This window comes from Eucalyptus grandis, chromosome 7 (assembly GCF_016545825.1).
Source record: "Eucalyptus grandis isolate ANBG69807.140 chromosome 7, ASM1654582v1, whole genome shotgun sequence".
NCBI classification, from domain to species: Eukaryota; Viridiplantae; Streptophyta; class Magnoliopsida; order Myrtales; family Myrtaceae; genus Eucalyptus; species Eucalyptus grandis.
This window is the reverse complement of record NC_052618.1, coordinates 7,565,961-7,587,839: the sequence shown is the minus strand read 5'-3', so window position 1 is coordinate 7,587,839 and position 21,879 is coordinate 7,565,961. Positions and strand designations below refer to the sequence as shown.

Sequence of the window (21,879 nt, the reverse complement as noted above, 5' to 3'; positions counted from 1 at the left end):
GGCATTGGTAAAATGCAAAGCAACAAATCAATGACAATTGATAATAAATAGGCAGACGATAGATACTTTCCTAAACTAGCAATTCCTCGCCCATATAAATTTCTCAAGAGGGTCATTCTCTCTTTCACCAAATCACTTTCCCCTCTTTCACTCCAGAAAATGTAACATTTGTGTTCACCAAGGCATGGCCACCACCAAAAGAAATTCTTGTCTGCTGTGCGTAATTCAACCAAATGAGAGTGAGGAAGCAAGGAAATCATGGGAGAAAGGTACACAAAAAATCTTCATGGTCATCACGGTCATACTTGCTACAATAGCAAACAATAATAAGTCCACGGCAGGCGTATATTTGGAAGACTTGGCTGAAAGAGTGGGTACAACCGTATTGGCTTCCAAATATCCATGAAAATATAAATTTTTTACCAGTTGCAACATAGTTTGTTCTCATGTCACGGTAACTATAATCCTCATAGAGAGCAAATCTTTAAGGAGGTGGATGTGCACCAAATGCACCATGTTTATCATGTGGTTGACTTTAATTTTTTGTTCCGTAAAGTTCTCTGGAATGCTTTCACGCGCTTTTGGGTGAAACCGTGCAGGTGGGTGATTGGGTGATTGATGATGACCAACAATGGTGGGCATTTTGGATGACAGTGTAGATAGTCTGACGGGAGTAGCATACCTTTTTGTTGACCTCCCAGTTATAGCCCCGATGAAATCACTCAGGTTCATAAATAAGATAAAGAAATGAAAGCTATGATGTTTGTTCCTTTATGACATCCATCCATTATTGTATTGTCTGTTTAATTTTATACTTTTGGCTTCTACTTGTGCTATAAGTTAAAGGATAAATAACTTGCGTTTGTATGTGGCAGACCGTGACGTCACATTATGTGCCTATCTACAAAGAATTTGTATGCCTTAAGGAAAAAAACACTTTTCTAGTAAAATCGTGCTGGATACATTATAAAATTACTTACTATCTATTTCAATATAACTCTAAAATGTGAAACACAAGATACAAATAGCAAAAGGCTGGAAAATTACATTATGATAGTGTGAGTGATTATGGAGACCTCCAAGTTCATCATCTCTTTTATAAATGTTGCTCTCGGGCATGGTCTTTGTCATAGAATGAGAGAAGTTGTAAGCCATAGTTCAACAAAAGAAAATGACAAAAACTAAAAGCACTAATTACCTTAACGATAAGATGGTTCATTCATATCGTTTCATATACCATCGACTCCATTAGAAATGAAATCTTGAACTAACTGAGCCCACCAGCGATGGACTCTTGACTGTGTAAATTTGGGGAATACACAAGGATCGGGCCACACCTCCCCTGACAAGCAAACAATTACTTAGCATTTACATACATGTGGACTTATTCTCAGCTAAATCCAAATGACTCATCATGTCAACGTTTGAAAGGTTTTAAGGGTTAATCAATTTCAAATGCTACAAAAAAGCAAAAGACGAAAAGTAAAAAGCAAAACTAGATAGACAACGATAAAAATTAGCCAAAACCACAGTGAAAGACAACGAAGTACCAACAAATAGAGTTCTATCTGCTGCTTAGATGCAGACATCACTTTTGCAACCACTGTCATAGACATAAGGCCCCTCTTCACATTTAAAACTAGGATCAAGTATCCAGATGGCTTTGAACCCATGTTGGTGGAGACCATCTACCAAAGATTTTGGATCAGAGAAGTAGTCCTGAGAATAAATCCTCCATTTCAGTCTCCATGCTGAAAATATTACTCTTTATTTACTTTGAAAGGTCTCTACTGCTTACTAAGCATTCAACCTAAGTCCTTTTACTGTTAGACAAGTTGGCGAGGCAAGAAGTCCCAGACATGAATGTGCTTTGGAGGCTTCAAACATAAAGTGGCCACCAATATTAAAGGACTCAATGGATTAAATGTATGGAAGCAATGGACAAAATAGTGATGCATGGCATTTCTGCGTCATCACTGTATCTTAGGTTGAAAATAGAATATCCAAAGAACATTGATCATCACAGTGCCTCCAAAGTATATTAACTAACGACATATTGCACATGACCTACCTCACTTCCAAAATGAATAACACCATCTTCTTCTAGATCATTACTAGATGAAAAACAGATTTTCATTCATATTTGACAATAGTCTTACATCTTACATGTAGAAGTAGATACATGCTTTGCTTTAGGTCAAATTTCATGTAGATATATAGTTATGATTTGTTTTAGGTGATAAGTGCACAACGTCTTTTTGAAATTGGATAAAACAATCAATTGTAGACATAAGTTGCGAGTGGTTTGATACCTATTGAAAGTGAGGTAGATGATGTGAAATTGGACCTACTTAGTGGAAGGTATTATATTATTTTTCCAAACAGGGCAATAATAGGGTTAACACAAAATGGGATTCCATGCCCTGTGAAAAGCAAAGCAGCAAAACCCATCCATATAATCCATATGCATCCATACGACATCAAGAGGAATCTTCTTTTCTCTAAATTTACTTGTGATCTGCAATAACTAAAGAACTATCATGTGTTGACTCATAAATGATATGCCCACATCATACAATGAAAGTTGGACCTTGTTATTCAATCAGGTAGAAGGAAATGCGGGTTGTGGAGGAAAGACAGTAGAATCAAGCGAGATGCATCGGAAGGGCCAACCTCTCAAACTTTGTCATCAGAGTCATAGCTCTAGCACCATTGATGATAGCCTAAGGACCACTTTGGTGGCATAAACACAGTTCCTGACAATATATGCAAGCCGTATCGTTAATTCAAGCAATAAAAGTAATAAACAGACTATCAAGAATATTGTCCAGTCATTCTAGTGGTCCTGTAAGGTCCATTTAATATTAAACTAGAAATCCATAGATGCATGTTTCTTAAGAAAAGAAAAGTCATTGAAACATAGAAATATTTATTTTGACAACTTCATTCATTAGCATGAAGCGTTTTCTTCATTTAAAGACGGGAAAAAACAGAGAGTTCATGGTAGCAAGAATCATACATGATATCCTAATAAAATGAATACATTTAACTTTCCTGTGTCTGTAAATCGGCTTATCATGGATACCCCAAAAAGCGATCCACCAAGGTAGACACGCACTATTAGCACACCTCTCCATTCTGGACTTGTCTTGTAGTTCACTTAGTTTTGATCATCGAGACATTAATAGGTAAGGTATCGGCCTGATTCTCCCCTCGTTCTTCATGGAATAAGCTGTGAAATAAAAGGAGGGCACAAGATTGGGATCGTTGGCCAAACGGGTAGCGGAAAGACAACTCTCATCAGTGCTTTGTTCCATCTTGTGGAACCTACCGATGGGAAAATAGTTGTTGACGGCCTAGGCATATCCACTATTGGACTTCATGACCTGAGATCACATTTTGGGGTCATTCCGCAAGATCCGACACTTTTTGGTGGGACAGTTCGATACAACCTGGACCCCTTGTCTGAACACACTGATGAGAATTGCATATTGAATATAAAAAAGTATAATTTCTTATAAATATTAGATATTTGCAGTAAAAAATAACTAATGATAGAAGCACCGATCACTAGGGAGAAACGCAATAAACAAGCCTCACTGGAAGTAGCATCCATGTTTATGATGTCATACCGATATGCTTTGATTAGTTCAAGATCCTCTGTCGTCTGGTCTTTCGACGGGGATGTAGCAGCAAAATCATCTCCCTACACCATTTCCAATTGCACTAAATGAAGAAACTGGCATCGCACAAGGTTTCTACAATGTTAAATAAAAGTAAAGTTACTTAAATCATCGAATCGAAAAAATAATTAGAAAAGGTTTCTACCAGTCCCATCACACTGTTCTTCCAACTACCAACACATATTTGAATTATAATTTACAATGTTAATTACTTGTTGGCATTTTCGATGTTAAACTCAAAGTCTCCATTTTGGGAAGGAATGTCGAGACTTAAAGAGTAGACTTTGGTAGGCCTATAGAAAGTTCTCTGCTTCATTAAGTTTTGTTTAGTTAATCAGATCAAAGAAAGCAAAACAATTATATTACAACTCATATGATGATGTATTTCTTGATTTTTTGTTTTTTTGTTTTTTTGGAGAGTTACGAACATTACACGGGCAAATTGCATCTTCCAAAAATTCCAGATACATGGGGTGCCTAATTTCCAACCTCTTGGCATATCGCATCTTTATTCGACGAAGTATTCGATCGATCTCATGACTAGCCTGGAATATATATATATATATAAAAGGGTCAAAAGCAATCCTTATCTACTGCCCATATGGAGAGTTGATTCATAATAGAAATGGTATTATTTCCAATTAGTCACAATTGAGGTGGATGAAATTATCACATACAGAGAGAAAAAAGGAGTGCTCCGTGTTCATGTAAAAAGTCGGAATAAATTTCTCAATTGAGCGAGCGAGCGAGAGAGAGAGAGAGAGAACCTTCTCGGTGTAGGCGATGACGGGAGCTTCCCTCGCGAGGCCATCGGGTCCGATCTCGGGCAGCAGAGAAGAATTCGTCGCCATTGCAGTTTGCAGAGCAGCACCAGCGGTCCTCCTCCTCCTTCTCCGATCCCAATGGACGTCGTCGTTGGCGGCGGCGTCGAAGGAGAAGCGCGGAATAATCCGAAACCTGGAGGCGAATGTCGTAATCATTCCGATCTCATCTCCCTTCAATCTTCCATGGATGCCAAAAAAAAACCGCGGGTCTTTCGGGGAACCGGCAGTAACTGTCATTTGAAATGGACGGTTGCGGTTGGAACAATGCCGCACGTGGAATCTAAAATCTCGGTTTGCTTCATCGTGGGGAGGAATGAAGATGAGCGTGATAGTGCGCAGGTGAATACGGGCCAGATCCTGGGCTCGGACTTTGGGCTTTTCCTACGGTTCAAATGGTCCAAACGACTCGGGCCCAAATGATTAAACAACTTAATTCTATACTCATGCTTCTGCGTATACCGAAAGAGTTGCAACAATTTCAACAGAAAATCAACACCAGCTCTTCATTTGGTAATTAAAAGGAATGGAAAGAAAAATGATGAACTGTCTACTAAGCAAGAAGACCCATTGCTGGGCACTCATATATGATCCATAATGACAGATGTGGAAAGAGACAATAAGAAAGATCCGGTGAATCCATGTGTTGACATTTATGTATTACGAAAGCCTTAGATGCTTAAGACTAAAAACAAAGTCAAAGTTCGGGTGCTATGAGATCAAAAAAAAATTAATAATAAGTAAGAGCCAATTCAAACACACTTTAAACTTATGGCAGTTTATATTCTTTTTTGTCATTGTAGGTATTCATAAAGATGCATTGCTACTTTTAAAAGCATACATCTCTAGGAAACCTCAATACAATGATTTTTGTGAGCTGTTCTTTGTTCTTGACAAAATTGAGGTGTAAACATAATCCAGTCATATTGCAATGAACGCATCATGGAACAAAACACATGAATGCCTCGAATCCATGACACACACTCAATGGTAGTCCAGAAAAGAAAATGCATTTGCAAAGAGCCCACGCGTTAACATTTACGCATTGCTTGCCTTTTAGCCAATCAACAATATGTTTATATCGTTTTATGGGTAAATGACAAAAAATAAAATAAAATTGAGAGAGTTACATGGATAAATGCTCGATTGTATTACGTCTCCAGTTCAAAGTAATCTTGAATTGGAGGCCTTACTGACCACTCATGTAGAGCCTTATTCTATTTACATCAATGTATTGATTAATGCGCATTTTGACCTATTTGACAATGTGGAGAAATCAGTGTTGGGAACTTAAAGAACTCATTTTTAAGTGTTAATAATCTTCAAGTGTTAAAAAGGAAAAAAAAATAGTTATTGGACAATCACTGCATATATATAATTTATTTTCAAACATAGAATAACGACTGTGATTAATAGATAAGATTTTAATTATCATCAATTATTTTTTCTACTAAATGAATTAACCCCCAACCTTTTTCTTACGTATTATTAGTCAATTTCTAGATTAATTAAATATTTTAAGTCTAAACTAATTAGAGTTGTCTAACAAGCTTAATTGCTTTAATTTTCAGCGCGGAGGACTATCCGGCGGTTGACAAGTCAAACGTTTGAATATCACGTGTTTTTAAAAATAAATAAAAGAAAATGTCACTAATTTGGTACGTGGTTTCCTAAAGAAGGTAGTACGTGCTATTTTATGAGAAATTCTCGGGTTGGCCTGCACGTCGTGGGGACGGCCCATTTAATGGGCGACGCGTGTCGCCACGTGTCATCCGAGTCCCTGAACGATCATTCGCACGTCGGTTTTCCCTCCTCACCATTTTCATTGCGTTTAATCCGTTTGAGAAGACCGACCAAAAAAAAAAAAAAAAATCCGTTCGAGAAGTCTGGATATGACGTGGCCAAAATGTCTAATCTAATGGACAAGTTCTTCTGTGTACTTGTATGTATTCCTTTGTTGTCTTAGCTATTAAATTAATAATGTTTGAGCATTTAATAAAAAACAATTTTACAATAGCTATTACACCGAGTTATGTTACGCCGGACACAAATCATACTATCCATATATGCTCACAATTAAATGGTATAAATAGATTTAATTGTCAAAATTCAGACACATAATATATGCTCGCACAACGTAAATTTAAATACGCTATGTTTGCCAATCAAGATAATTGTTTCCCTGAGCAAATGCACTAAACCACGTAACTTTGTTTGGGCACACTTGGTGTCAAAGTAAGGAGGGGGCAACGGACCCCTCGGCAAATTTCATATTATTTTAGTTATTATAGACACAAAGTAAACACATAGTTGATACTTCATCAATCTCAATCATCATAAAATAAATTTGAAAAGGCCACATTGAATTTTGGTCACAATTTAATTTACTTCATCCTTACACGACTTAATTCCTCATTTTTTACAAATTTTTACGACAGTAATTAGCGATCCCAACTTCGTGCTTTTGGATTATTACCAATATAGTCATCAAAAGCTGAGCACTCAAGTATGGAGATGAAGAAATAATAATAATAATTCCAGGAAGTCTATTGATAAGATGTGGAAAGAGAACTAATTCTAGGAAGTCTATTGAGAAGATGTGGAAAGAGTCCCTTAAACATGGTGCTTCTCAATGTTTGAGGCGGTTCGATCTAGACTATAGAACTAAAAAGATGTCATCATTTCGTTGTTGAAAGGGTGGCGGAAATCCATGGAACCTTACTCCATTGGTCATATCCATCTCATGGTTTTTGAATATAAAGGGACTCCTCTTTTCGCCTAATATTATTCAATCAAAGTGCTTCAAAGATATTATGATGGCGGACAACCACACCAAAACACAATTGCTAATTTAGACTAAGCATGCAAATCTAGTTAAAATTGTGTACATTCTAAAGGCTACTCAATGTGTTTTATTAAATGAGATTAGTCTAGATCAACATGGAGTTGCAAAATTATGGCACACCATCATTCAATTTCACTCCCCTACTAGTGCATTTTAGTATTTCAAAACATAGCAATATGGACCAACCGAGTTGTGCTATGAAAAAAGATAATTAAAATACGAGGAACAAAAAAAGTGTGGTAAAAATTAATGGAGAGGAATGCCAAAAAAAGAAAGTTCCGATCATGGATCAAGTTAGGTCCGATTGCAAATGAGGTCGCACGCATGCTGGCAATGAACTAGGGCACATTTCGATCACGTAGTATAGGCCTTGTCCCAGTCATGAATCAAGCTCCATCTATTTGTGGTTGGATTCGTTCTTTCCCTCCTTCAATTTGTATGAAACTTATCACCATCTTCCTCAAATGCCTTGATTCAAATGTTTGCTTAGGGTGATCCAAAGGTGGCAAACAATAATGCCCGAGAATAGTATGATTTCCATGACATTACACGGTTGGAAGGAGACATGGGCCGGACTATCAAAAGGGCTTTCGGACCTGACTTTCAAAAATCAAAATGGGCTGATTCCTGGCATGCATGCTAGGAGCATCTTATTGAAAAACCACATTAATCCATACCGCAGTGACTAGAGATAGTTGCATGACATTTTCAGTCGGATCGCATATCAATTTGGTTAATAAAATTTCATGGTTTTATCTTAAAAAAAAATTATGTAATTCCTAAATCTAGAAGAATGCTATTAAGAAATGAGAATGTGAGAACCTTCGGTTTCGATGTTTTTGTTTATTCATAATATTTTTTTTTGTTAGAACATAGTCATGACCTTTTATAAATAGCCATAACATTTATATAGATTAAGCAGTAATTTTTCATTCTAATCTTACAATTATGCAAAAAGAATAAACAACTCCAAAATTTCCTTATAAATTGAGGTCTTTTCGTTTGGCTTATGCCATGATATGAGGGGTTTTTAGTATAAAAAAAATGTAAAAATTGAAGAGATAATACATGAATTGTCAAGACTTATTTTAAATCAATGATCAACATTAACTAGACATAACAAGGGAAAGATATCCAAAAATTCATAAATCTATTGCAATTTTAAGGGGTGATCGATTCCCGGTTCCTAAATGGCTGGTTGTTCATGGGCCCAAGAACTAGACTACACTACTAGTTTGGTCTAATGGAATTGATCACTTTCTTTTCATTACTTTTTTCCTACTATTTAAAACTAGACGAAGATAGTGTTTAGTTCATATTTTACTATTTTTTTAAAGAAATAATTAGAAAAAAATTATGTAGTTGACTCCATTCGATTCCCCCTTGGAATCGAGAATTTGATTGCTCGGACACCATTTCCACTTTTAGAATTAGGAATCGGATTGACACTCTCGGGAATTGGACCAAATTGACTAGTTCGAGCGGATTTGGGCAGTTCATTTTGCACACTCCTAGCACTTTTGCTAATTTAGTCTTAAACTTTTCAATTTTGTCAATTGAGTTCTAAACATTTTTCACTTTTTGTCAATTGACTACATCTAATCAATTTTAGTTGGAAATTGTTGATGTGAACGCTAACACTGATGTAATGTTTTTAATAATATTTTGAAATTTTTAATGGTTTTTCTTCCTTTTCTTTGATTTAAAAAAAAAGGGTTTTTGGGATATAAGGCAATGAGCGACGGCCAGTTGACTCTCGCTAGCCCTAGGTAGGGTTGTTGTGCCCCTTGCCAGCTCTAGGCAAGTAAGGGCTTGGCAAGCAAACCATAAAAAAATTCAAAAATATTGCTAAAAAGTGTCACGTTAGCAATTTCGGCCAAAATTGATCGAATGAATTTAATTGGTAAAATGTGAAAATATTTAGGATTTAATTGGTAAAATTAAAAGATTTATGATTAAATTGATAAAAGTGTAAGAAATTTATGATTTTTTAGATAATTTTCTGATATAAGGGTCAGGGTTAGCCTTAGTCTAATATGTCAATAGGTAGAATATTATAAAAATGTATTCACACGCACGTATATATGTACGGCCATTTACATTTTATTGAGCATTTTCTTATTTTTACTTGGCAAAGGGGTCCCACTATAATAGACAAATGAATAAGTAGTCTAGATAGATCATCATCCCAATTAGAGTCACTTGGGACCATAATGACTTTGCCCCAATGTAAAGCTCGGCTAATTAAATTGACATTAAGTAAAAGTAGCAGGCTCCCAACATGTCAGCTTTTACATCCAAGAGACGGAGAGAAACAATATTAAGTTACCTTTCAATTTATTGATTATTGAAAACTTTTGGAGAAAATGATAGTTTTTATTGACCACCCATTGGGGTGGCCCTCTGCTGGCGCGGAACTCCCTCTCTTGAAAGAGAGGTCGAGCGTTCGACTCCCCTGCGAAGCAAGGGAGGCTGACAGAGACATTTAGGCAACTTACCTGGTGGCACGTGTGTGGTGGCTAGCACGTGTCGCCCAGGGGGTTTATGGCGCGCTGTCGGCGCAAGCCGGTTCCTCCTGTCACCAAAAAAAAAAAAATGATAGTTTTTATTGTGTAGGGAAATGACCCTTTTAATCCTTCGGTCCAATTTGGTGTCGCAAAACAATGTTGTCAAAAAGGTGAGGGGGTCTCTTGTCATTTTCAAATCATAATTTTTATTGTGTTTGAAGAAGTTACAGCTTTTGATTGGGAAAGAAACTGCACAACGCCAAAGCCAAAGCACACATTCAACCAATGGATATCCCACAATCACTTTGTGTTTTGAGGCAAATTATACGAAATGGAACTCTCATGCATCATGAACAAGGAAAGAAGCCACTTTCATTCCGTCGCAGACCTAGATTCCGCCGGGGAGGGCGCCATAACTAGCATTTGCTATTATGGCGTCCTTGAAAACGTTCCAACTTGTTGCTTCAAGCGAAGATAGAGATCTGTGATTTTTTTGCTATTTGAGCCTGACTGTGCTGGTCTTGTGGAAGCTCTAATAAGCGGGGTCTGCAGATCACTTCAATTGGGAGTGAGAGGAGCACCTTCTTATCATGGACTATTGAAAGCTTCTTTGGAACCACTTCGTCAATAATATACATCGATATAATGTTAGGCCAATTATGAAACTCCAAACACTATATGTGCACCACGATGATACCTTTGGTATGATCGTGCAACACTTGGGTCTAAATTAGAAATATAAACTCCTTATGTTGAGGAAATTTTTCCATGTAGCCCCCAAACTTTTCTTTCCATGTTAACGAGACCTCATACTTTTTATTTTTCGAGTAGGTGTTGTATGCTTTAGGAGTTGGTTCTGAATCGAGCCTTTCTACATTGATTTTTCTCCATAACCATCAGGTACTTTAGGAACCACTCTCAATCGAGTACAAATTGATTAGCCCCCAAATTTATCTAAGTTGGAAGGAGGTCATGTGGATGGCAAGGTTAAACATCATCATCTTAAATTGTGAGATCTACGTTGAAACGCTTGACCAATTGATGCCTTTGCAATCCATCATCGAACTCCATCTAATAATAAAGGCATTGATAAGAATCATTTCACTTTGCGACAGGCAAGCAAAAAATGAATGGTAAATTTCCTCAAATATCTCATTGTTAAGCAACACCGAATTTAGCTAATCAGGTGAAAGCATGCGGTGAGAAGACACGAATTTCAATAAAAGTAAAATGATTAGAAAATACTTAAATATTATTAAATTTTTCCACATCGGCACCTGTTGTACCATGTAGAATGGTCCGTGTTTTTTTTTTTTTGGTCGAAAATAAGATATTCTTTCATTTAAAGCAAGGATTACAAGTAGACGATAGGTTGGCTTTAGAACATAAAATATTCAAAAAGGGCTGTGGTGGTGCATATAACTAGTTTGTGGGTAGGGATTTGAGGTGATGCGATTTGGCGGTCCAATCGGCGGCGTGGTTTGCTTCTCTTGGGCAGTAGGAGAGTTTGACGTAGGATAGCTGTTGTAAAATTTCTCTGATTTCAGGCAGTAAATTGCTCACGGCCCATGCATCTACAGCCTGGCCCAAAATTGCCTCCACAAGTGCCAAGTTGTCGTACTGTACTTCCCAGTCTTTGTCCTCGAACTGAACAGCTCTCACTTTACTTTCTATTCGTTGGTTCAGAAAGCGCAATCCATGTAGAAGCGCTAGGGCTTTGGCGTGCAAAGGAGATGTGGCACGGATGTCAACGACAAATCCGTCGATCAACAAGCCGCTCGAGTCACGAACAATCCCAGCGATCGAGCTCTTCTCTTCTCCCTTTGTCCAAGAGCAGTCCACGTTTAGCTTAAAGCCGTTGCTGTCCGGTGCTTTCCAGATTTCGGGTGGGTCTGACCTACTAGTTTCTTCTGTTCTTTGCTCGAGATCCATTTGGAGAAGGCTCGGACCTAAGCGTGGGCAAGATCTACTATTGACTCGGTTTTGGGAGGTCGAGATCTGAAGATGTAGTCGTTTCAGAGCTTCCATATCAACCAGATCGTGCTTGCCACCATATCTACTGAAGGTAACTTTGTTTTTGCGTCGAAGAACTCTGCAAACCACTTGTCGGTGCAGGTTATTGATGTCGTTTTGTTGTATAGGTTAAGGCGCGGGTCAAGCCATATTTGCCTTGTCTTTTTGCATAAGAAGAACAAGTGTTCTGCTGTTTCTAGATCCCAAAGACAGAGAGGACACAAGGGATTAGGTAATATTCTCCTTTTATAGAGATTTTCCTTGGTTGGGATTGCATTTTGGCATATGCTCCATAGAAAGAACTTTACTTTAGGGGGAATTGGAGTATGCCATAACCTAATCCATAGGGATCTAGGCGGCTGATAGGAGGTTGTTGCTCTGTTTGGGTCAGGATGATTGGTCACTGAATATACCCTGTTATCGCCACATTTTACTATGTAAGATCCTGATTTATTTCCCATCTAGATGATCCTTTCTTGCTGTGATTGTGCGCCGATTGGAGCTGAAAGAATTTCCTGAGCTACTTGTTCATCAAAGAGAGCTTCAATTTTAGGCTCCTCCCATAATCTCCTTTCATTGTTCATTAGTTCAGCTACCACCTCAGGATCATCCTTATTCACCGGTCCTCGTATCACTCCCCTTGGAAGCCATGTCTCTCCATATGTTAATGCTTTGCCCATCTCCCACTATCCACTTCACCTCCGGTTCTATAGTATCTCGGCCTATAAGGATGTTGTGCCAACCCCAAGATGGTCATTGTCTTGTTTTTGCCTTCCATAGGTCCCCATTTGGATAGTATATTCCTTTTAGGATTTGGCTCTATAGAGCTAAAGGTGATTGTGAAAGTCTCCGGGCTTGTTTGGCTAACATTGCCTTGTTGAAATTCATTAGGTCTTTAAAACCAAGACCCCCTTCGTCTTTTCTGCATTTCAAGATTTCCCATTTCTTCCAGTACATTCCTCTTTTGGACTCATTTTGTTTCCACCAGAAAGGTCCGTGTTTATGTTAACGATTTTCGGCCAAATTTGGCTGAAAAAAATATTTGAGACTCAATTAATAAAATCAAAAGATTTGTGACTGAATTAAAAAAATGTAATATATTTACAATTGTTTGGATAATTTTTTATAGAAAAGGTGATATCACACCTGCAGTGGCTCTTCTTTTCTTATTTAGTTGACTCTATTTGAAGTATATTTCTTGCATCTTTTTTGTAATTATTAGATAATACACGTCGTATTATATTTCTTTAATACCGTATCTGAGTTAAGCGATCCCGAGCAAATTGTAAGTGCATTGGGGGCACGCTGCCCCTTGCTTTTTTAGGTTTTTCTGTCACGCCCCAATCCTCCGAGCGCGCGAACATCCCACTCTGGTCGATACAAATGCGACTTCCCAGGACACGTCGCCGACCCATTCAATTTTTATTACACATGCGGAAGCAAAACAAATCCCCTGACAACATTTAACTTGGGATAGAAAAGCAGGCAATCAATCACAACCAAACAAGCTTTCTATAAACACATAGGTTTATATACAACACTAGATTGTCTACAAAATAGACAGGCTCAACAACTAGGGAACTGTCCTATGACCAACTTGTTAGACACGTTCACCGATTCTTCAGCCTCCACCTTCCGAACTCCAGGACTTCCGGTCCTCCACGACCGTCATCTAAGGACCTGAAATATTATCCCACAACCGGGATGAGACTACGTCTCAGCGAGTCCTACCATCTAAAACTCAATTAGGAAGAAAATACGCCTCAGGGCGCTCTAGCCACACAAATAGGATAGAGGACTTACCTTGCCTCAATTCCTTCCTGCACGTCAGTACAATTCATATTCAAACAATGCTCGCACAAGCTGAATCTACCGACATACCCATCGGTCTATCAATTCAGTCAATCCAATTGATATCATACGATCCACATATCTATCAATTCATATCATCTATTAAACCATACCATCTATTCATCCATCAATACAATTATGGCTCGCACAAGCTGAATTGGATGCAATGCTCTCACAAGCTGATATAGATGGTAGCTCGCACAAGCTGATATATGGATCGTTGCTCTCACAAGCTGATAAACGATCATTGTTCTCACAAGCTGATAAATGATCATTGCTCTCACAAGCTGACATACAGTGCTCACACAAGCTGACAATGATGCTCACACAATGTGATACATATATAAACCAATTGCTCGCCAAAGTTGATAATTCAATAATAAACCAACTCATACCTCAATTCAATCAATCAATCAATTCAATCGATTCAAACTGGTCATACAAACCAATTACGGTGCTAAAAGCTAACACCGGGTATTTTCAAGTTAAATACCAAAACTTCTCCAATTTCACTCAATTCCACATTTTTGGAATTATTAACCATAATCATCAATCACTCAATTTCTCAATTTAAACATACAATTAACACAAACCGACTGCACTTCTTTGCGATCGGTAAACGCGAAATTCTAACGACCGGCCATCCCAAGCATAATTTTCGAAATTATTAAATAATTAAATTTAATTCCGAAAATTAAAATAATTAAATATTATATTATAATAATATAAAATAATAAAATAATATTTAAAAATTCGAAATAATTATTTAATTAAAAATAATCAATTAGGGCTTAAATTAGATTACACTAATTTAAACATACAATTAGCCCTAATTAAACATCCCTTAAACTAATCATACAACTAATCTAATTTACATTAAAATAATCTAATCTAACCACCTAAACCTAATTAGACTAATCTAAACACCCCTTAAGCGTCATTAACTCACTAAGCAAGAATTAGAGGATAAGCTCACCCGATTAACGATCCGAACGGCTCAAACGACAAGGACGACGCGAGGTCGATAGTCTCCAAGGCGGGCCTAGCTTCCGGGGTCAGGAAGCCGGCCAAAACGGGCCAAATAGCCGCTGCCATACCCATTTTCCAGCTTCTGTCCATTGCTGGTTGAGGGCGGATCCGGCACCGATTGAGGCGCACAAGGGCCTAAATGGACGGAGGAGACCAAACCGGACCTAGGCGGGGCTTCACGGTGGCCGGAGATGAGCTGGACGGCTCCGGCTGAGCTTCCCCAGATCTGGAATGGCTGCTGGACTCGCAGAACAGCAGGGACGAGCAGGCTTGCTGCGCGAGGACGGCGGGGTGTCGCGAGCGGCGGACGGCGGGCAAGCGGTGCACAACGGCGGTTCGACTGGACTGCTGGCTGCTCCAGCGTCTTCCCAGATCTGCTGGGACACGAGCAGCAAGAACATGAGATGGAGAGAGGCAGCGACGGGAGAGGGAGAAGGAAACGGAGGCGTGCGGGCTGGACGAGCGACGGCCTCCGGGCCGGGACGAACGGCGACGGGCGGAGCTGCTTTGCCCGGCGGTTCTTCCGGTCTGCTCAGTCTCGCACGGCAGGGGAGAGAAGGAGAGAAGCGACGGAAGAGAGAAGGGGAGAAGAAGAAGACCGGTTCTCTCTCTCTCTCTCTCTCTCTCTCTCTCTTTTTCTCTTTCTCTTTCTCTCTCTTTGGCCCCACCATGACCTCATGGATGATGTCACACCCCACTATCTCCCACAACCTTAATCCAATGGGTTCAATTTCATTTTCCGCCATGGCATAAAATCTTGTACACTTAATTCCATCAATTCTCAATCAATTCCATTCAATTGAAGCTCAATTAAATTAACCCATGTGTCCTCGACCTTCTCATGACATTTCCCATCAAATGATCCAACTTGCATCCCGAAGATTCGATTAAAAACGGCCCTCGACAATCCCGAACATAAACGGCTTTACTTTGCTTTTCCGCCAAAAATCTCGGTTTGTAGAAAAATCTTCTGGAGATGAGTCGACATTCCTAAAATGAATTGCAACTTGACGGAACTTCCAATTTCTGTAATCGGGTTCAATTTCACGGTTAAATTCAATCTGGCGCGACTTTAGCGCGTCCTAATCTACCGGGTAGCTTTTAGGAATTTTCTGTGCAATTGACCTGTGGTTGATTATTCTCAAGCCACAAAGTGCATCTTCGACACATTGGCGACTCTTGATTGTCGTAGAAATCTCGAGGTTTCAAATACGGACACAGGGTACCAAAACGATAGAGAAATCGGTCTAGTGCCGATCAACAAGAATTGTGCAATTAGATGGAATCACCCATACTGAATTACATGGTTCTGTTGAATCGACCTATCTCCGGTCTCTAATCGGTCTGTGCCGTAATGACCCTTGCAGATTAGTACGGTCGAGCAGTCGTTTCCTGGTCGAATTCTCAAGTCTATTGCGTTTAGATTCCTTAACGGCTTCACCTGATAGACTAGTTATCTCGTGAGTGATCAGCTCAGAGAAGAAAGCTATAGACGCGAAGATGAAATGCCCGACTTATTTAATTGAAACCAGAATTGGAAAATCGGGATGTCACATTTTCTTTGTCTTATGAATACAAAATTAAATCCCTTCTCTTACCAAAAAATAAAAAATTAAATTAAATCCCTTGAAAGACTAGGTAAAGCCAGCCCCATCCTCGATCGCTTCATCTCTAAATTGACTCGGTCCATCTCTTCTCTTTTCAAACTTTATGCTAGATCTTATATACGCTTTTGATTATGTTTGAAAAACAATGAACTAATCTTAAATCAATCTTGAATTCTAATTGATTTGGACCAATCTTGACCCAAATCTTCGACCAATTTCATCCAAAAACCAAATTCGGAAACTAAGCGGCTGCTCACGCAATTTAGTCTAAACCACGGGATTGAAATTGCAATAATTTTGTGTTCTTGCGCTAAAGTTTGAAAAATTATTATTTATGCTTTTCCATTTCATCTCCAAATCAATTTCTTCTTCTTGATCGCACTCTCAAATTCTCTCTCAATCTGCGCTTGCGAGGGAGACCACCCCGACGATTAGTTTGCCCGGCATCTTGCCGGAACCCTTCCATGGCACGTCGAGGTGGTGATTGGCAGTTGGTTCGGCTCTTGAGACTCCGCTTCTTGCAAGGATTCAAGGCATCTCGCCGGAGCGGCCATTGACGAGAGCTCCACGCCGTTTGCTCCTTCTTCCTCATCATGGGGAAAATCAGAAGCAGCAATGTTGGAGATGCTGAGGCAGCAACTTTTCGGACACATACCTTCAATTTAGATTCTGCTTCAAGTTGGTTTGAGCATTCAATTCCAACATCTCTTGCCCTTTCTTGATTTTGGGGATTTTGGGTTGGAAATTTATCTGTTGTTTGGCTTCGTTGGTCATCACGGAGAATAAGAATCAATGAATCTTTTAACTCGTCAGGTACTTGCTTTGATGAATATTGAAGACCAGTCTCCATGTGCGGGGGTTTAGGACTCATGTAGCCTCCGAAGGTCGCGCAATGGCAGAGTTCCACAAAGATTCACTTGATGGAAAACCAGTTGACCGAGTTGCCAGAGAATCCTCGGTGTCCTGATCTCTTGGTATTGTTTTTTAATAGGAATTACAAGCTCAGAACCATTAGTCCGTCTTTCTTTGATTACATGCCAGCCCTCGAAATCCTGAATTTGTCCCGAACTTGGATCAACTCCTCCTTGCCAGAGTCTCGGTTCGGGTTAACCTGCCTAAAAAGAGTATTCTTAACTCATTGTGATCTATCGACGGAATTGTCCCCACAAATTGGAGAACTTCAGCAGCTTGAGGCTCTTGATTTTGATGGGACTATGATCATGAATCTGCTAAAGGAGGTTGCGAAGCTAATGAAGCACACTTTCTTAGAGGTATCTTTTTGCCAACGCATAAATCATGCCCCAAAACATGTGAAAGTGTAAGCATTGATTCCTTAGGGCAGTATTTCTGTGCTCGCTCGATTAGAAGAGCTTAGTAAGTTTGGAGAATGAGAGATGAAGGAGTATTGGGGAAGTTGTTGTTTATGATGTTTATGGCTTCGGGAGGTTGGATGCTCTTAATTTGTACTTCCCGCAAGTAGAACTTCTAAGGAAACTCATACGGTTCGTTACATCAATGGCGCCTAGATCGTTGTCACATTTCAAATTCATTGTTGGTGATGGCGATGAATGCATCATGATTCATCTCTTGAATGATGTTGAATTTGGGTTAGAACATTGGGATAGATCCTTGAAATATGTAATTGGTATGGATGTCTCTACTAATATCAAGAAGTTGCTTTAGCATATTACTGCATTTTTCTTAGACTGCCTTACGAACATCACTAAGCTACCTAATTTTGAGATTGAGACATGAAGCAACTAAAATGCTGCATAATTGGGGAGTGTAATAAGATTCGGGTTATTCTTGATGGAACTCACATAAATTAAATTGAAAACATAAGAGAAAATGATAGGTGGTTTCTCGGACCACTAAAGTATCTTTACATATGTCATATGAAGAGTTTGAGTGAGCACGTCTGTGAGGAGAGTCATCTGTTTTTAGATAGATTGAGGAACTTAGAATTTTCATTTTTTGGTAGTAAAAATTAGTGGCAGCTTTTTACTTAGTTTTGTTGGAGGCTTTTAGTAATGAAATCTCGATGCTTTTACTAATTAAAGGTCGATTCTTATCGATGTCTTGATTCATCAACCATTCCTTAATATCACATATGAAAATATATACTGCAGCACAAGGAATATGAACAAATGGGAGTTTTCATCAGCGGTTGACTCCCATGCGTACAGGACGTTGGCTTAAAAAACAGGCAAAGGTGTTTCAAAAACAAAATTCTCATGGTCAAACCTTTGATTACGCAAATCGTCATGGTCCTCGCTGTTTTCGGGGGTAACATGTAAGTCATTTGAGTAGTCATGGCTGCTATCTCCTCTTTTGGCATTAATTGGAAAAGCGACGTAATCAGCTCCATCATTTTTATTCTTTTCCTAAGTTCCTTTCTATTTTGCCTAGCATCTTTTTATCCTCGCTATGTGGAGACTATTCATCACGAAATAAGCTACTATCAAACTCGATGTTACTTTGATCCACATGTTTTGAGAGCTGCATGGATAAATGCTTTATTATATTACTTCACTGGTTCTAAGTAATCTCAAATCAGATGCCACGGTGACCATACTTTTAGGGTGTTATTTGATATACATGAATGTATTAATTTATGTGTATTTTGGCCCATTTGGCAATATTGAGATATGAATGCTAAGAGTCTAAAGAACTCATTTTTAAGTGTTAATAATCTTCAAGTGTTAAAAAGGAAATAAATAGTTATTTCACAATAACTAAGTATCTATAATCTTTCCGAATATAGAATCGCAACCATGATTGGTAGATAAGATTTTAATTGTCATCAATTATTTTTTTCTACTAAATGAATTAAATGGCCCCCTTTTATGACGTACTTTTATGTATTAAATAAGTCATTTCTAGCTTAATTAAATCTTGTAAGTCTAAACTAATTAGAGTTATCTAACAAGCTTAGTTGCATTTTAATTGCTTTAATTTTCGGCGCGAGGGCTATTCGCCGGTTGACAAGTCAAATGTTTGAATATCACGTGAACAAAAAGAAAATGCCGCTAATTTGGAACGTGGTTTCCTAGGGAAGGTTTTCCATTGATTGTTTTACGAGAGAATCTCGAGTTAGGAGGCCTCCACGACGTGGGGACGACCCATTTAATGGACGACACGCGGCGCCACGTGTTGTCCGGGTCCCATCGACGTGGGGAAAACAGTTGACCCTCGGGTATCGTTTCTAAAATCACGTGTCGTCAATTACTGATTTCGATTTGAACAGTTACCCAATCCTTTTCTTTTCCCTCGAACCCAGTCCATTCCCTTCATTTTATTTTATTTTATTTTGTCAATATTGGCCCATCCGAGGCAGCCGGGGCGTGGCCAGTTTGCGGTTTCTTCTCATCCTTTTGCACGCTCGGGCTTTGAGCGAGCACGTCTGTGAGGGGGGGAACGACGACTGAAGGAGAAAACTCGCCATTCGCCGGTGGTTCGGCTGAATCACCCTCGACCATCTGAGGAAGCCAACTCGCCCGTCGTCGTTCGTCACAGCAAGCTCTCGAACCAGGTAGGCCTGAAGAACGCTCTGCTTCTTTCTAGCATAAAATTTATGTTTTGGGTGAATCGTGTGATGCTGAAGCCGATTTGTAGCGTATAATGATGATTTGGAGTGTGATATATTATTGCCAAGTCGAGAATTGCTCTGGAACCCAGCGTAGAAGTCATGTTTTAAGTCGTCCGATAAAATGCCTAACTGAGATTCCGTAATGGATTTTGTGTGATTCGCTGTGTGATATTGTTTTGATCCGATTTTGGTTTATGCTCACTTCATCCATCGACTGAATAGAAGGTAATGCTGCGTTTTCCTTCGTTTTTATGGCATATATGCGTTACCAAGTCGGCCATGGACGAACGCCTCTCGTCGGAAAATCTGTTCTCACGCCGGTGAAGCCTGCGGTTAGTGGCTGCCATAGTCGGTCAATTCCTCTTCATTTAATATACATTTGAGTGATTTTTATGCTAGTTTTATTGGGATCTGTCATACATGTCTTTATAGTCGCGAAAATCCCATGACTGGAGCTAGTCCGGCGACGTTAGCAATCACCAGCCAATTAGTTTTCGACGCCCGGTCGGTGTGGACGACCGGTGAAGGGTGGTTGGCCTGAACCCGAGGCAAGAGATGTCGTCGGAGGCGGAAGGTGGTTCGAGTCGATTCTGAGAGAAGTGGGCAGATGAAAATGATGCAGGAAAGAAAAACATAGAAAAAAAAAAAGAAAGAAATTTTAAAAAATAAAAATAAAAGATAAAGAATAAAAATTCGGTTGTAATAGAAAAGGGGTCAAATCCAGCCAATGGGTCGGATCTAGTTGGCCTAGTTAGTTAGAGACCGCAGGCTTAGTGGTTGGGCCGTGTATAATAGAAATGAGATAAATTGGAGACCGCAGGTTTAGACACGAATGGGCCCATTTGATATGTTTGGGCCAGTCACTAGGGCCAGCCTGAATTCAAACTCTACCTAGACCATTAGGTTCTGGGTCAGACACATATCCGGATTGGGTTCTCTAACCCGGCCTAGAGTCCTTTTCTCCAGATAAAATAATATCTTTAAAAATAATAAAAAGTAAACAATCCTGAAAAATTAAAAGCTCGTAAAATTTTTAGAAAACTCAAGAAATCCATAATTAGTTTTGGAGATTCGAAAAAATTCCAAAAAATTCAGAAATTTAAGAAACAAGGTTAAAAATTAGATATATATATATATATATATCTGCAATTTTCTGTAAATCTGCAATTTTGCTGAAGAAAACATTTAATATGATTCTTCTGCGGTGAAATCACTTTTATATTTGAACCAAAGGAGGGAATAGCCTTTGTCATTTCGTGTACAATTTCATCATCATCATGGACGTAAGATGTGACCAAAAAGAATAATTAACATAAGGATGACACATCCTATAAGGATGACTGCCAAACCAATGTAAGTGATATTTTTTTGACCCAAAGACGACAAAATTAAAATCGGAATTGCGAATGTTGTACCAGCCAACATTATCGCTATCCAAATTAATAATCTGGATTGCGAAATGACAATCCAGATTATTAATTTGGATTGCAATAATGTTGGCCGGTACAACATTCGCAATTTCGATTTTAATTTCGTCGTCTTTGGGTAAAAAAAATATCAGTTACACTAGTTTGGCAGTCATCCTTATAGGATGTGTCATACTTATGTTAATTATTTCTTTTGGTCACATCTTACGTCCATGATGATGTTGAAATTGTACACGAAATGACAAAGGCTATTCCCTCCTTTGGTTCAAATATAAAAGTGATTTCACCGCACAAGAATCATATTAGATGTTTTCTTCAGCAAAATTGCAGCTTCACAAGAAATTGCAGATCAATACACGCCACATGTTTTGAGCCGACAAACATCATAGAAGAGCTAAATGCGAACACACTTAACAAGAAATTCAAAATTGTTGAATGATACCTCAAATCCATTGAATGTTAAGCGCATTGTAAAATAATCACGGAGAGTCATCAACCAAATCAGGA

At 38.8% G+C, this 21,879-nt stretch overlaps 2 long non-coding RNA genes across 2 annotated transcripts; one reads left to right on the top strand and one right to left on the bottom strand.

Moving 5' to 3' along the window:
- Positions 1–1,035: 1,035 nt before the first annotated feature.
- Positions 1,036–1,631, bottom strand: LOC104452568. The gene is made up of 3 exons (XR_005552921.1): positions 1,551–1,631; positions 1,199–1,342; positions 1,036–1,122 (listed from the first exon to the last, which is right to left on the bottom strand). It is a non-coding gene; the product is annotated as an uncharacterized LOC104452568 (long non-coding RNA).
- Positions 1,632–11,487: 9,856 nt separating this feature from the next.
- On the top strand, positions 11,488–12,405 carry LOC104452569. Its single transcript, XR_726861.3, has 2 exons — positions 11,488–11,921; positions 11,998–12,405. It is a non-coding gene; the product is annotated as an uncharacterized LOC104452569 (long non-coding RNA).
- Positions 12,406–21,879: the final 9,474 nt, after the last annotated feature.